At 45.4% G+C, this 16,222-nt stretch overlaps 1 long non-coding RNA gene across 1 annotated transcript; it reads left to right on the top strand.

The window, feature by feature from the left end:
* Nucleotides 1-37: 37 nt before the first annotated feature.
* LOC125942491 (uncharacterized) lies at nt 38-7,385 on the top strand. The gene is made up of 3 exons (XR_007465148.1): nt 38-116; nt 938-985; nt 3,537-7,385. It is a non-coding gene; the product is annotated as an uncharacterized LOC125942491 (long non-coding RNA).
* The last annotated feature ends 8,837 nt before the right edge of the window (nt 7,386-16,222 follow it).

Here is a 16,222-nt window from a genome sequence, read left to right as displayed (position 1 = left end):
CGGCAGTGTCAGCTTGTAATGCCTTGTTAAATGCAATGCAGAAACTGAAGAAATGGTGCTGCACACGTCGAAAAGGCTCAGAAATCTGTCCTTAGAAAAGGGCAAGAGCACCAAAGGTATGGCAACTGAAAGTTGACAAGATTTTAGATTTATATGTTGTTACTGATTTGTGTCATGTGGCTGTGCTTTATATAAAAAAAATGGCGCAACATGCTAGTATTTTTTACCCAAGCCCAAACCGCATGCGAGCGATTTCGTGCGCGACGGCGACGAGCGACGGAACAAGCCGTCGCGCAAACTGATCACTCGTTCTTGTCGCTTGATCGCTTGGTTCTGGTAATCTACAACTCGTCGCCGGAACGACTTTCTATGAGCGACTAGCCAATAGCGCGAAGCCAGAACAGGATGTACATCAGTCAAGTACAACCGATTGTCGCACGGAACAAGCGAATGACTCCATTTTGATACGCACAAAGATAAGAACCTAGTGCAAGACGCACAAAGATAAGAACCTAGTGCAAGACCTTAAGAAATATTTATGGTGCTCTTTACAGTAAAACATATCAAGTTAAACTAATAGAGCATGCGTCACACCAGTTACGGCGCGTATTTGCTGCCCTCATACCAGCAACACCGGGGAAACAGCGCTCAAAGTCATCGCTCGCGTGTGGTACGACTTGTAGGCGACGAGCGAATGCGACAGCCATCTCCGTCACGTCACTTGTCGCTGTTGCGTGCAAGATCGCGTGCATGCGGTTTATACTTAAGGCTTGTTGAAGGCCTTACAAGAGCATTGCATCTTTTTTGCAAAGGAAGTGAGCTCTGCAGTGGACACAATGTAGTGCATATTTGTGCATGAAGACATTTGTGTGTGGCTTTCTATGACTTCAAATTGCACTTCCATGTCTGTGTTCATCTTATTGTGTAATTTTTACAGGAATTATAACTGCCATGGCCTCTATGGCACCTTTGTCACAGGAGCATGGTAAGAGTACATTTTTTGTACAGCACTGTTCAGTTTCAAGCACCAATTTTTTCTAGTTGTGCAGTACTTCACACTCACTGATATTCGTCCACGCTCAGCAGTGCTTACTCACCGCTACTACCTTACAAATGGACCTTTTTCCAGTAAGCGACCCCTCTAGCGGCCGTCACTTCAACTAAATTTGACGGGCAACACACACACGCTCCCACCGCTTCTCGCCTCTACGCAAAGCATGGTAGCGTGTGACCAAGCAGTCTCTTGCGACGGCTGTCCCTGCTTTTTTTTTCTTCTGTCGCTTGTGTTGCTGAAGCAGCTTCTCATTGTCCTGCTCTAGCGCGCATGTATTTGCTCACATGTAGCAATAACACATTTTACATTTACTGATGCAATGGCAGCATGCTGATGCGATGTGCAGGCCATTTGTAACCAAGATTTGAGAGATGCGCCGGCTTTTGTTCTTCAGCAGCTTGGTCAGTACTTTAACTCAACTGGCGAAGGCATGTGTGAGCGTGAAACGCGCCGTGGCAGGACTTTCTTCAGGATAAACTCGACCGTCGTTTTGAGTGGCTCGACTTGAAGGAGGCGGTCAACAGACGCATGCACGTGCGTACGAGCTTGCCCTCAAGAGCGGGCATGCAAGCAGCTCACCATGATGAACAAACAACATGCAAAACTTCTGCACACATACTACGAGTGCACTGCAGGGCAAGTGTTGTTTTATATCGAGATATGTATCGTATATGGCATGGTACTGGGGACTAAGTGAACGCAACACAGTACGGGGGGGTAAGCAGAATGTAAGTGGACGCAACACGTTGTTTTGTCAGGTGCATAAAGCTTCATTTGCCTGCAAAAAGTAAGACTCGCGAGTTTTGCATAATGCGGCACCACGCGTGTGTCGCTTTGGCCTTGAACGATGCATTCTGATCGGCTGTGTGGCGAGATTCTTCTTTTCGTTTGGCCCCATGTAACCGTACAGCTATTTCCGCTTGCATGCGGTAGCACATTCTTAAGCCAATGGTAAAATCCGTGCGGTATACATACCCGTAGATTAAAACATCGCCGTGACTTCCGAGTCGGTCGTAAGGCGAGAAGTCCAATAATCACAGCGCCAGCATCATGCTGTTACCAGAACGCAGGCTTACCTCACTCAGCAAGAATTGCGTGATAACTCACTGATAACATGGGGTACTTTTTTTTTTTAATTTGACCGTGCGCTCCACTTCAGTACAATGTTCACCATTCCACGCCGGTTTGTGCAATCGACGGTACAGAAAGTGCCTGCAGGAGTTTTGTCGCAAACGCTGCGCCTATCGCTCGAGCGTTAGTTCACAGAGTCTTTTCATCGACAAAAGTGCTTGCAGTCTTTCCCACAAACAGCTAAGTGTTTCCTTTAACCAATATTCTTGCCCAGAACACAAGAAAAATTATTGATCAGCAACTCAAGCTCAGGAAATTGCCGCGGATCATGCAAGGGTTCACGCACTCACTTCGCACACCTGCCCTGTGATAATGGCGGCGCGGCATGTAATGCAGCTGGGGCATGCCCATGTGCATAGCTGAATTGGAAAAAGGTCCATTCATTTGAGCCTATAGGCACTCATCATCATAGATTTGCAACCGTTTGCACTTTTTCACATTTGCTCTTATGATGTCACTGACGCCTACTCATGCTAACATTGATTCATGCCCGGTCATGTCAGAAATTTCACGAGATCGAAGCCGGTTGTATATTTCACTTTTTTTTCTTGACCAAATAGATATGGTGGGCACGCCATTCAAAAGCATGCAACTGAATTTTGTTTTTAACAGAACCTAACAGTTTACCAGAAAAAGCTACCAAAGACCAACTGGTGAAGGCTACATTTTCATGCGGAGTGCTTTTTCTCAAATTTGAAAGTATCTGTGAAGCAACATAAACGAAACATGGACACGTAACTATTATTACATAGTATATACAAACATAAAGGATATAAGTCGTATGGTTTCCCTTTTTAAGAGAAAAAATGCCTTCTAAAAATTTGAGAAATGCTACATTACAATATTGTACAAGCCGATTTCACCTTTCATTTTTCAGTGCATGAAATTTTGCCGAATTTGTGCCTGTGCGTGTAGAACTAGAAGGAAAATAGTATGCAATAACCATTTGATGGCAAATGAGTGACTACGGCTTAAGCGGTCAGGCATGGGGTTCAATGGGGGCTGGGTGGGGGAATCTTCGCGACTACATTTAAACTGCAATTACACATTAAGCGGGTACGTATTAATGAGGTTTGACTGTACCCGAGTTCCTTGAGTGTAGGCAGAAATAATTACCTATGTATTATTGCAGCGTCATTGTACAGGTCATGTTTGCAAGGTACCAGTGTGTGGTATGTCCCACACAATGTTCCTGACAGACATTTTTGGTTTATATACCCCGGCAATGTGTAATGGTTACATTATGCTCTTTCGATAGCATGGGACTCCTATATTGCTTTTGAAGTCTTAAATCCTTACCTTTTATGAGACCTGGCAATTCAAGGGAAAAGTTGTACATTTTCTTTTGTAGCTGACATGGACATATTCACTGGAGAGGCCATCGATGTTGTCATCGGATCCTCAAGAGATGACGGAAAGGTAACTTTAAAAGTCATAGAACTGTTTTTTAAGGATCGATGTTACATTTACGTTCTGAAAGGGCTCGTACATTTCAGAGTGGGGAAAGAAACTGAACTATGTCCCTTTTGTTTTTCCGTTATGGATGTAAGTAGCTGTGTATGATCCACGAACTAGATTTATGGCCGAGTACCATATTTATTCAAATCTAGGCCGGTCTCACTCCTAAGCCAGCACCTGAAGGTCTGAAGCCGGTGAAAAAAGTGTTTTTCTTGAATGTAAGCCGGACAAGTTAGGGCAACAGACATAAAACGCGAACAGCATTTATTAGTCACGACCCGTCCCAGCCCATGCAGTGTTGTTGTTGCTGCTAGCCTTGTTGCTTACCTTCTTATCGTTGTCAGCATAAAAGAGCAGACAATTTTTGGTGCCATTTAGTGCACTTTAGATGCTGCACTCCTTGAAAGCATGCAATCAAGCTTCATGGTGTGTCCCATGCTGCAGTGACCCAGCTCGCCACTTGTGTTATGTGCATTTAGTACAACCTGTTGCTGTTAGCTTATACGCTTTATCACTCGGCCAGATCGCGAAGTATTTCCGCAGGCAATCCATCCTCAAAATGCTTGTTGATACAGACGTCAAGTGGCTGAGGCTGGTCCATCATGCCACCTGGTATAATAGCGATGTCCATTCAAGCTTGGGAGAGCACAGCCTTCATGCTGTCAGTAAGGTGCCCACAGTACATATCAAGGACAAGGAGACAGTTCTTGGGTGACGTTGCCATGTGATCCTAATCCACTAGTCAAACGTGGCACTCGTCATTCGCCTGTTCGCATTTGCCTGTGTGGCAGCATTTCTGGGAAAGGCTTCTTAAGCCGGCAGTGGCTTCTTCTTATAAATTATGTATGCAGGCAGCTTATGTCTATCAGCTGTGCCATGCAGCATCATGATCGCATGTTGCTTTCCGCAAGTGGCCGAGTACATGACGCCCCTTTGGTGCTGTTGTCATTGGCTTGCTACACCACAGACATACCAAAATAAATGAAAAGGGGTCAGTTTACAGCACTCTACTGCAGCCACTTTTGATTGGCTGGAGTGGCCAAGTAGAAAATCTGACCCTGGTAATATGCTTGCTCTGGTATTTTTGTCTCACATAAATGTTTTAGTTGTGTTTATTGTTGCTTAACACTATTGCCACAATTTCCTGTGTAGAACAGTGTCCCATGAAAGCACAACTATGCTTGCTCTCAATGCATACAAATGTACGAGAAGTGTTTGCAGATCATCTGCATTTGCTGGTGGTAGTAAAATTAAGAGTGTGCAGAAATGACAGCAGTGGGATAGTGGGCATGAAGAAACAGTTCTGTGCGAGACTAGCTTGATGGCTCCTCTAACTAAGCCGCCATAAAGCGATCTCGGTGCTTGTGGAGATGGCCATTTTCGCTGCGTCTTCCAAGCCCATAAAAAATTGCTGCCACACAGAAGAAATAACTATATAAAATGAAATTGTACTTCTACTATAAGTTAGATGGTGCACTGCGCTCGTAGTGACGCAGGTCTCCAAAACAGCGCGAGAAAACATAATTGGTGGACTAATTAATCCTTTATTATGGTAATGTCACTTGTGTGATGAAATCTAGGGTTTGACGAAAACTTGTCTGGCGAGGAAAGAACATGGCTGAATAAACATACACTCGCCAACTGAAGAACACAAAAACAACAGATTGACGTTTTGGCACTCACTACGGGTGCCTTGTTCACAATGAACGAATGCATGGTGATCTTTATTATATATGCGTTGGAAGACGTAAGGCCCTTGCGTACAACTCAAGGAGGGGGCCCCGTGTCCGGTTTATTGTGTTAGTCGTAGATTGTAGTATGCAAAATGATTCAAGAAGCTATCGGGATAATTTCTTCTCTCTTTTGATGATGAAAGCCGAATGCCAGTTAATACTGTGACCAGTCTTCTCATGATGCTCTGCTAGGGCGCTGGAAACCGTGTGTCCTTTGGCTACATCATTGCGGTGCTGCTGTAGCCTTCTTTTAAAGTTTCCCGTCTCGCCTACGTAGCACGCCTGGTAGTCCTGGCATGGAATTTTGTAGATGATGCCGGGATATTTTTCTTTTTCGAGGCAGTCTTTGACTCGGACGAGTTGTTGTTTTAGCTTGCTTGAAGGGACATGGCAGATTTGTACATCATAATCTTTGAAAATTCTTGACATTGACTCGTTCACGCTTCGTGCATAGGGGAGAGCCGCCCGTTTCCTTGTTCTCATCGGCCTGATGGGGGTTCAGCGGCACGCTTTTCTTCAGTCTTTATAAACTGGCTAGGGTAGCCATTGCTGACCAAATCCTGCGTTACTCTCTTCAACTCAGCTCTGCGTGCGTCAGTAGTCGAGCACGATCGGAATGCACGGGTGAACAGTGTAGAGGCAACAGATCGTTTGTGTCCAACGGGATGGGCCGAATAAAAGTGCAGATACTTCCCTGTGTGCGTAGGCTTCTGATAAATGCTTGTTGAAAGGCCGGATGCAGTACGCATGACTTCAACGTCAAGTAAAGCCAGGCGACCATTAACTTCTTTTTCAACGGTGAATTCTATTGTGCTTTGGAAAGCCCTCGAAGGTAAAGCCCTCACGACATTCCAGCCCGCTCCAAAATTGTTCCTGCGGTATGTCGACGATTGTTTTTCCATTATCTGCCGCAAAGACGTCGTACCTTTTCTGCAGCACTTGAACTCTTTCCAAAGCACAATAGAATTCACCGTTGAAGAAGAAGTTAATGGTCGCCTGGCTTTCCTTGACGTTGAAGTCATGCGTACTGCATCCGGCCTTTCAACAAGCGTTTATCGGAAGCCTACGCACACAGGGAAATATCTGCACTTTGATTCGGCCCATCCCGTTAGACACAAACGATCTGTTGCCTCTACACTGTTCACCCGTGCATTCCGATTGTGCTCGACTACTGATGCACGCAGAGCTGAGTTGAAGAGAGTGGCGCAGGATTTGGTCAGTAATGGCTACCATGGCCAGTTTATAAAGACTGAAGAAAAGCGTGTCATCAGGCCGATGAGAACAAGGAAACGGGCGGCTCTCCCCTATGCATGAGGCATGAGCGAGTCAATGTCAAGAATTTTCAAAGATTATGATGGACAAATCTGCCACATCCCTTCAAGCAAGCTAAAACAACAACTCGTCCTAGTCAAAGACTGCCTCGAAAAAGAAAAATATCCCGGCATCGTCTATAAAATTCCTTGCAAGGACTGCCAGGCAGGCGTGCTACGTGTGTTTTTCAGTTGGCGAGTGTACGTTTATGCAGCCATGTCACGTGTGTGAAGGTTTTTTTTTTCTGTATGTGTACATTAATGTTGATGGCATAATTATGTAATCATGCAGTCCTTGGAACGCAATGCTTGTGCACATTTCTATATTGCATCTAGTGACCGCACAGATCAACCTGAAAATAAAGAGTGGTCCTACAGACAACACATGTATTTGAAATTCGGCTACCCAATGTCAAGGTAGATGTTAGTGAGTTCATCGAGCTATAGATAGCAGTGAATATTCTTGCAGATCATTGTCAATTTAACAAATTCAGCGATTGCTATTTATGCTTGGGAGATTTTTATGTGGGATTGTCTAAAAGATTTTTTTAAATTTTACTGTATAATTTCGTTCTGCTCATGCAGGTGAGCCCACTACAACTAATAAATGGCCAGAATGCCAGAAAACAGTAGAGTTGAGAAAATGCATAGTGTATATCGTCCAGTATAAAACCTGTTAGCTACAAGCTATGTATGTGTTATTATATATTGCAGGTGTATGCTGGATCCGGGCAATGAATAGAAAAGGCTGCTTGGGGGACATTGTTGCGGTCTACGTCTATGTTCTGCCGTATGGCGTCCACAACGTATTGGATGCCAGATGAGCTTAAGAACAGAAGCGTGACCGGGACTTTGTCCAACAAGTCGCGATCCAAGGGAAGGACTGAGGCCAGACCAGCCGTGACACCACAAAAGTTGTCATCCTTGAAAAGTATATGAACATACTGTTCTAATGAACTGATCTACTCATGTATAGATGGCACATGCAAATAGCCACAGTAAAAGCGAAGCTAGTGCTAAAGCACTGTGTTGCGATCATCTGCTACTGAAATATTTCATGTTAAAACTGTAGAAAGAATTTGAGGCATGTGAGTTAACATGAAAAAAGTAATCTGCAGTTTGGTTATTGAAAATGCAGCTTTGCAAAAATATTTCATTGAACCGTGGGCATATTGTTGGGAACTTGCACTGTGCATGCTGGAAATTATTGTTTAGATGCTTTCATTAATTTTGTACTCGTGATTGCTTTTCTTGCGCAGGCCTCCTCCGGATCTTCATAGGCAACCGTGTCAACCGTGTCATAGGCAACCGTGTCAAAAAAAAAAGATTGAAAGAAGTGCGCAGGCAATTGGTGCAGAAACTCGCTGACGCGCCAAGAAGGTAGTGCTACTGGTACTGATTGCTACGGGGCTTGTCCCAAAAGTTTGTGCACTGAGCCAGCAAAAACGCGGCAGAGAATGTAGTGACATGAACTGCTCAAACTTCTGGGACAGACTTTGTATATTTACCTTACCAGCTTAGCACTTCTACCTTTCTTTGTGGAGTTAGTGCTTACCGTATTTACTAAAAAATAGGTCCAACATGAGTATAGGTCGACCACTATATATTGAATTAGTTGAGAAATTTAGAAAATTTTAGTTTGAATTAAGTCAGCCAATATCTTTCTTTAGCAGTAGTAGTGTAAACTTAAATTATTTCTCTTAAGGGTCTTGGGTGGTGGGTGGGTGCCTCAGTTTAGAGCTCCATTGGTCTCTGCAGCTTGCTGGGCTTGATCGAGAAGAGCTCTCTGGCTCTCTAGATTTTCGCTAGCAAGCCAAACGTCCCGGGACGCTGCCTGTTGCTTGGAATTTGTGCCGTTAGGGGGTGAATTTAGAATTTGGAAGTCGTTGCTTACATATCCACATTACAGGACGAGACTTGGCCCACCAAGGGAAGTGGCAGGGTGTATGCATCTTGTGAAGTATTTGGATGTATGGATATGCGTGGAGGACCACACAAATAGCGAAGGAACGAAAAAGATTAGGTCTATCTTAAAGAGACGGGAAGAGTGTGGATCAGAGAGCAAATGGCGATAGCCGATATTCTTGTTAACATTAAGAGGGGAAATGGAACTGGGCAGGCCATGTAATGCGTAGGATGGATAACCGGTGGATCATTGGTTACAAAATGGATACCAAGAAAGGGAAGCGCAGTCGAGGATGGCAGAAAACTAGGTGGGGGGATGAAGTTAGGAAATTTGCAGGCGCAAGTTGGAATCTGCTAGCGCAGGACAGGGGTAATGGAGATCGCAGGGAGAGGCCTTCGTCCTGCAGTGGACATAAGTATAGGTTGATGATGATGTGTGTTTGTAAGAAGAGCCAGTACCTGGCCTGTTTCCCTGTACGGTCTGGGTGTAGGTGGCTGTATTTTTGTCTCTTTGGTCTCCGAGGATGTCGTGCTGGTGGATCAGGGGTATTCCAGTAAAACACGTTGTGGGGCTAGTTGGTGCATAGCTTTCAAAAGATGAAGCGCCAACAGTGACAGCACATTAGGAAGGAACAAAGACAGGACAGGCGCTACTTGCAACTGTTTATTGTGGTCAAAGGTGGTTGAATATATAGCCATGGGGAGAGGGGGGGACGAAAAAGGCGGAACACTGATTGTATGAATGCGCACGCGTGAGAACACTGAAGATGTGCATGAAGGAAATGGCGAATCTAAAACTTATCTAAAAACACACTTTCATTTGTGTATATATTCAGAGACGGGGAGCTGACACATGTTTCCCCTCTCTTCCTAATCTGGTTGGCCTCCAACAATTCACGTGCCACAGAGTCTTTACTTTTAAACAAGATTGTAGTATCTTGAAGCCTTGCTTCACATGCTTGTTTATTTTCATTGCCGCAGGCCTTGCAATGAAGAGGCAAGTTTGAGCCATAAGCATATTTCAATGAAAGCTTATGCTCCCGCAGGCGATCATTAATACATCGGCCAGTTTGGCCGACGTACTCTTTCCCACACTTCAGCGGTATACGGTATACAACTCCTTCCTCACACTTCACAAAAGGATTCGTATGTTTAATGGAACACCCTGCTTTCTTAGAGTTATCAGAACCAATCAGGCGGCACAAAGTAGCAAGTTTTCGGGGTGCGGAAAAAACCACAGGAATTTTGTATTTGACAGCGACGTGTTTAAGATTGTGCGCCACTTTGTGAGAATACGGAATCACCATTGGTTTGGCTTTCTTTTCGAATGTTTGACCTTCTTCAGTGCTTCTTTTTCTTTCTTTTTTCACCTTTTTCAATAACGCCTCCGAAACTGCACTTACAACCGAACAAGGGAAGCCAGCCTTCCTCAATTTCAAAATCTGTTCGTCAAAGCTTCCTTGTGCCTTATGACAGCACGAATTTTTAAGGGCGGATTCGAGGCACATAGTGGCAATCGCACGTTTAACAGTCTTGGAGTGTGTAGACTCGTACGGCAACAATTCCTTGTGGGCACGGGGTCGATACATCCAGCAGGAACCTTCGTCAGTAAGGGTTATGTCAAGATATAAAAACTGCAAGCTGTTATCCTTGGCTAGTTCAAAAGTAAAATCTAAACAGCACGGCAAAGGCTTAGATTTTACTTTTGAACTAGCCAAGGATAACAGCTTGCAGTTTTTATATCTTGACATAACCCTTACTGACGAAGGTTCCTGCTGGATGTATCGACCCCGTGCCCACAAGGAATTGTTGCCGTACGAGTCTACACACTCCAAGACTGTTAAACGTGCGATTGCCACTATGTGCCTCGAATCCGCCCTTAAAAAATCGTGCTGTCATAAGGCACAAGGAAGCTTTGACGAACAGATTTTGAAATTGAGGAAGGCTGGCTTCCCTTGTTCGGTTGTAAGTGCAGTTTCGGAGGCGTTATTGAAAAAGGTGAAAAAAGAAAGAAAAAGAAGCACTGAAGAAGGTCAAACATTCGAAAAGAAAGCCAAACCAATGGTGATTCCGTATTCTCACAAAGTGGCGCACAATCTTAAACACGTCGCCGTGAAATACAAAATTCCTGTGGTTTCTTCCGCACCCCGAAAACTTGCTACTTTGTGCCGCCTGATTGGTTCTGATAACTCTAAGAAAGCAGGGTGTTCCATTAAACATACGAATCCTTTTGTGAAGTGTGAGGAAGGAGTTGTATACTGTATACCACTGAAGTGTGGGAAAGAGTACGTCGGCCAAACTGGCCGATGTATTAATGATCGCCTGCGGGAGCATAAGCTTTCATTGAAATATGGTTATGGCTCAAACCTGCCTCTTCATTGCAAGGCCTGCGGCAATGAAAATAAACAAGCATGTGAAGCAAGGCTTCAAGATACTACAATCTTGTTTAAAAGTAAAGACTGTGGCACGTGAATTGTTGGAGGCCAACCAGATTAGGAAGAGAGGGGAAACATGTGTCAGCTCCCCGTCTCTGAATATATACACAAATGAAAGTGTGTTTTTAGATAAGTTTTAGATTCGCCATTTCCTTCATGCACATCTTCAGTGTTCTCACGCGTGCGCATTCATACAATCAGTGTTCCGCCTTTTTCGTCCCCCCTCTCCCCATGGCTATATATTCAACCACCTTTGACCACAATAACAGTTGCAAGTAGCGCCTGTCCTGTCTTTGTTCCTTCCTAATGTGCTGTCACTGTTGGCGCTTCATCTTTTGAAAGTGGATCAGGGGTTCCTCGTAGGGATCCTCGAGCAGTTTGGTCGGCCTTCTCATTTCCCTTGTGCCCAGAGTGTGCCGGGCACTACATTATTGTGTGGTGCCATTCTAGGGTGGTGCCTAGCATGCTGTGGATTTTGTGTGGAATGGTGCCCGTTATATATGAATGGACCACTGCCTGGGAGTACGTCAGGACCAATGGAGATTGTTCTTCTGCATCTTGAAAGGCCAGTGCTATGGCTGCTGCCTCCTCCGTGCAAGCCAAAGGGGTCCGAATGGAGCCAGTTATCACTGTGGACTATTGTGAATTTGTTGCCACTCTATGCACGTCCGTGTAGTATATGTCTGGATTTCTTCCATGTTTGTTTTGTAAGGTCTTTGATCGTGCTTTTCTTCTGCGTTGGTTGTGTTCCGTGCTCATGTTCTTTGGGATTGCTGAAACAAATTTTCCCTCTTCGGTATGTTAAGCAGCAAAACTGTTTCTTCCCTGCTGTATTGCCCACTCAGGGGCATCCCACCTTTTACAGCAGGACCCTTCCTAGTTCTGTTGAATTCATATGCTGTCGGTGTGCCACGACCACCACCGTGGTATATTCTTCATATGTGACGTAAATACCAAGAGCGTCCACTTCTTCATGCTCGTGTGTTTTGGTAGCTCCGGAGAAGCCTCGTATGCTGCCCTGATGATGGCGCTCACTTTGGTCATCTTGGCCTTTTTAGCCTTTGAAAAGGGAGGCGAGTCAATGCTGCAAGCTGGATCCTCTTCGTACTTGCCAGAGAAGTCATCCTTGATGGATGCTGCACAGGCGTCCTCGGCACCCCAAATGACGATGTCTTTAACGCTGTCGAGTGTGCTGTATATGCAGCATCATTTAAAACCAGTCTGAATCTCAGCTGGCAGGCCCCCTCGCACATTCTTAACCCATGTTGAGACTTTGCTTGTCTCCAATGATGGTCCCCAAACATACTTTATTAGATTTCTTAATACTAGTTTTGCTTTCTACTTTGTTGTGTATATTTACTACAGGTTACAAATAATGTACTAGTAAAGCAGGCGCCCGTGTGCTGCTTGAACCCAGGCATGGCAGAGGAATGCCATTGCCTCGGTACTTTTGCTAGCTTTTTTCATGAATATAGGTAGAAATTTGTTGGTAACATAGATTGAGTAGCTTCATTTATTTCGAGAAATAGTACCTATGTACAGTAAATACAGTATTTTTGTTTGCATGTATATGATGGCTGCGTGTGAATTACTGTGCAATAAAACTTTGAAACCATCAATCAAAGGTGTATTTTCTATTTAGGAACTGTCTGACAGCATAATAAAGCATGCTTGATGACACCACTAGGGATCGTATTCTCGGAAAATCACATTCGGAGGTAGTTTCACTTTTGCGAGAATCGGCACTGCATGCCTGCGCACAAGCGTCGGGAAAATGCAAGAGCTTTCGTGGGCCGAGCCATGAACTCTCGCGAAAGTGAAACTATCGCTGAAAGTGATTGCCAGAGAATACTGCCGCAATCGCGGCCTGTCGGAATAGAATGTTCCGACAGGATTACAAACCGACAGGCTGAAACCGACAGGCTGACACCGACAGGCCGACACCGACAGGCGGACGCCGACAGGCTGACACCGACAGGCTGACAAGCCCACAGGCTTACAGGCCGACAGGCCAAAATAACATATAGCCGACAAGCCGACAGCCTGTCGGATTTTTTGTTTGGGTACTATCTCCTTGAAGTACCCACACAAAGTACCAGGATAATTTCGCTGCTGATAACAAGCTCTGGTAACGCACTACAAAGTCTCACTTGACACACCGATCTTAAGAACGGGTCTTTGACGTCCCGAAAGAAGAAAAAAAAACGGCTTACAAGCTGCCGCACGAAAAGGTGTGCCAGACTCTTTCACTCGCCTGAAAAGATTCGTGCGGCTGCAGCGTTCCCAGCTGGAAGCCCAAATAAAAACAGCGAACACTCGGTGGAACTTCTGCACATGCACTCGCGAACAATACAACACTTGCATCATGTACCATAATTTACTAACAAAAAACAAATTGCACACTGTCGTTCTGGAGAAAATTGATAGGTGTGCACCTTTCCACCTCTCCGCCTTTTCTCGTGTTTCCTTGACTTGTTCTAGCCAGAAATCATCATTTTTCTTATAATTTTCAAGGGGAACGCCGAGGTACTTCACTGGGGTTTTAACCCATTTCACGTTGGTAAATGTGTCTGGTGTTGACTGCCACTCGCCGTGCCAGAAGCCCAGACACTTTCCCCAGTTCACAAAGCTCCCCGTTACTTCTCCGAACCGTCTTACTACAGCGACTGTCTCTACCAGGCTCTCCTTTTTCGTACAGCACACCGCTATATCATCAGCGTACGCTAAGAGCTTTAGCTCGCACGCCTGCAATCTGAACCCATGAACACGATCATTTTCAATTATTGCTTGACACAAAGTTTCAATATAAATACTAAACAAAAGAGGACTCAGTGGGCACCCTTGACGCACGCTCCGCTGGACGTCAACGGGGGGCCCTCAATCTGTTGTTGACTATCAGGCGCGTTTTGCAGTTTCTATAAGCTAGGGATATTCCGTCGATGATGATTGAGCCTAAATTAACATGTTCGAGTATGGAACGCAATAATACATGAGGTACACAGTCAAATGCCTTTTCTAGGTCAAGCTGGAGTATTGCGACAGCCGACCGAGAGGCGTCACAACATTCGAGCACACACCTCAATGAATGAATATTAGTAGAAATAGACCGGCCCTTAATACCACAGGTTTGGTGGGCTCCCACAATCTGCGTCATAACGGTCTGAAGTCTGCTAGCCAATACTTTCATAAATATTTTATAATCACAGTTAGTTAGTGAAATTGGTCTGTATGATGTCACGAGTCTTAGCCTATCTTTTTGTTCTGTTTTTGGAATGAGCACAGTGTGTGCTTGGGAGAATGACAGGGGTAACGTTCCCACCTCAAATGCCTCACAAAAGACATCTTTCAACTGACAGGACAGGTCTAGCTTGAATGCTTTGTACCAAGCCGCGCTCAGACCGTCCGGACCGGGCGACTTTCCAGGGTTAAGATCATCTATTGCCTTTTCTATTTCTGCTATTGATATCGGTGATTCAAGAGATGCTTTTCTTTCTTCTGACAGCCGAGGCATGCGCTCTAAGAAGGCTGTTTTAAACCCTTCTACATCTACTGATCTATGGGCAAACAGCCCTTCGTAGAATCGAAAGAAAGCTCGCCCTATGCCCTCCGTATCTGTTGTTTCAATACCATTTTCTTCTATCACATCGATGTGATTACGGCGGGCGTGCGCCCTTTCGATTCCCAGCGCTCGCTTTGTGGGCGTCTCCCCGGCCGCCCATGCCTCGGCTCTGGCTCGCACTATCGCTCCCCGATAACGTTCTTCATCTGCTGCTTCGAGTTTCTGTTTTATGCTACGAATGTCGTCTTTAAACTTTCCCGGCTCACGGCATTCAAGCTTAACCAGTTTTTCAAGCAATGTTCTTAAATTCCTTTCTTTGACTTTATCCTCATACTTGATGCAGCTAGATCGCTCTATGGCTTTCATTTTGACATGTTGCTTAAATAAATCCCATTGCGCGCCGACACTGCGCACCTGTTCTGATTTCATTGCATCTATCGCCTCTTTCACATCTTGAATAAAGCATTCGTCGCTTAGAAGCTTTACGTTCATTTTCCACAGATCCCACGAAAACTTGCTTTGTTTTCCCGCACTTCCCATCAGACATTTAACCAGACAATGGTCCGAAAACGACACGGGTACTACATGGTATTGGGTGCACAAAGGTAATAGCTCTACTGATGCATAAATACGGTCAAGGCGAGCGTGACTCTGTCCTTGGAAATGCGTAAACTGCACTTCTCGCGCTCCCTTGAGACATTCTGCTACATCATCTATATCATGTTCTCCAATAAACCGTGATAAAAGCTGACTACTTCTGTCTCTATACCCGTGTGCGTTGCTTCGGTCCCGAGTGTTCAAAATGCAGTTGAAATCTCCTAACACAACAACATGTTTGTCTGCAGTCAGATATGGCTCAATGCTCAGAAAAATATTATACCTCTCATCTGTACCGTTCGGTGCATAAATACATATTACTCTCCAGGTAACATCACTGTAATAAAAATCAACAACAATAAATCTACCACTTGGACATGAATAAACACTCTGTACATCTAGCCCCGGTAACTTTTTCAAAAATAGCAGGCATCCCGCTGACTTGCCCACCGCATGACTCACTGCAACGTATTAGCGAGACGTGAAGCGAAGCATCATGCTCCGGGTCTGCTCCTCCCCTTCAACTTTTGTTTCTTGCACTGCCAACATGTCGAGGTCATGATCTACCAACAACCGGTATACTTGGCTCTGCTTTTTCTTTGCGGCTAGACCTCGCACGTTTAACGTAGCCAAACTAAACGACGCGTTGCGTGCCATGTTTTAACAGGAGGTAGCAGGACCCGAAGCATGACGCTTACCTTGCACGTCTAGCGCACGGCTAGACGTCTTCGGATCCGCCCGGTTGCCCGGTGTCCAGGTGCTGCCTCGGCGGCTCGTCGGTGGCCTTACTCTCCAATTCGAGATTTGGCCGTGGCTTAAGGCTGGGGCGTCTCCCGGAGGACGCCTTCTGGTCCGCGGTCCCTTCAAGCGGACGCTTGACAGCCGGGTTGACTCTGCTGCTATGGGCTTGGCTCCCCTGCAAGCGCGGCTTCCTTGGTTCAGCTTGGGTGCCTTCTGTATCGCTGCTCTCCAACGTGTCGTCGTCAGCGGGAACGGGCGTTGCTGCCAGCTCGGTCACTGTTGCTGGCGGCTTGGTCGTA

This window comes from Dermacentor silvarum, chromosome 1 (assembly GCF_013339745.2).
Source record: "Dermacentor silvarum isolate Dsil-2018 chromosome 1, BIME_Dsil_1.4, whole genome shotgun sequence".
Taxonomy (NCBI): Eukaryota; Metazoa; Arthropoda; class Arachnida; order Ixodida; family Ixodidae; genus Dermacentor; species Dermacentor silvarum.
Note: the sequence above shows the minus strand (reverse complement) of the source record. Positions and strands in the feature narration are given on the sequence as shown.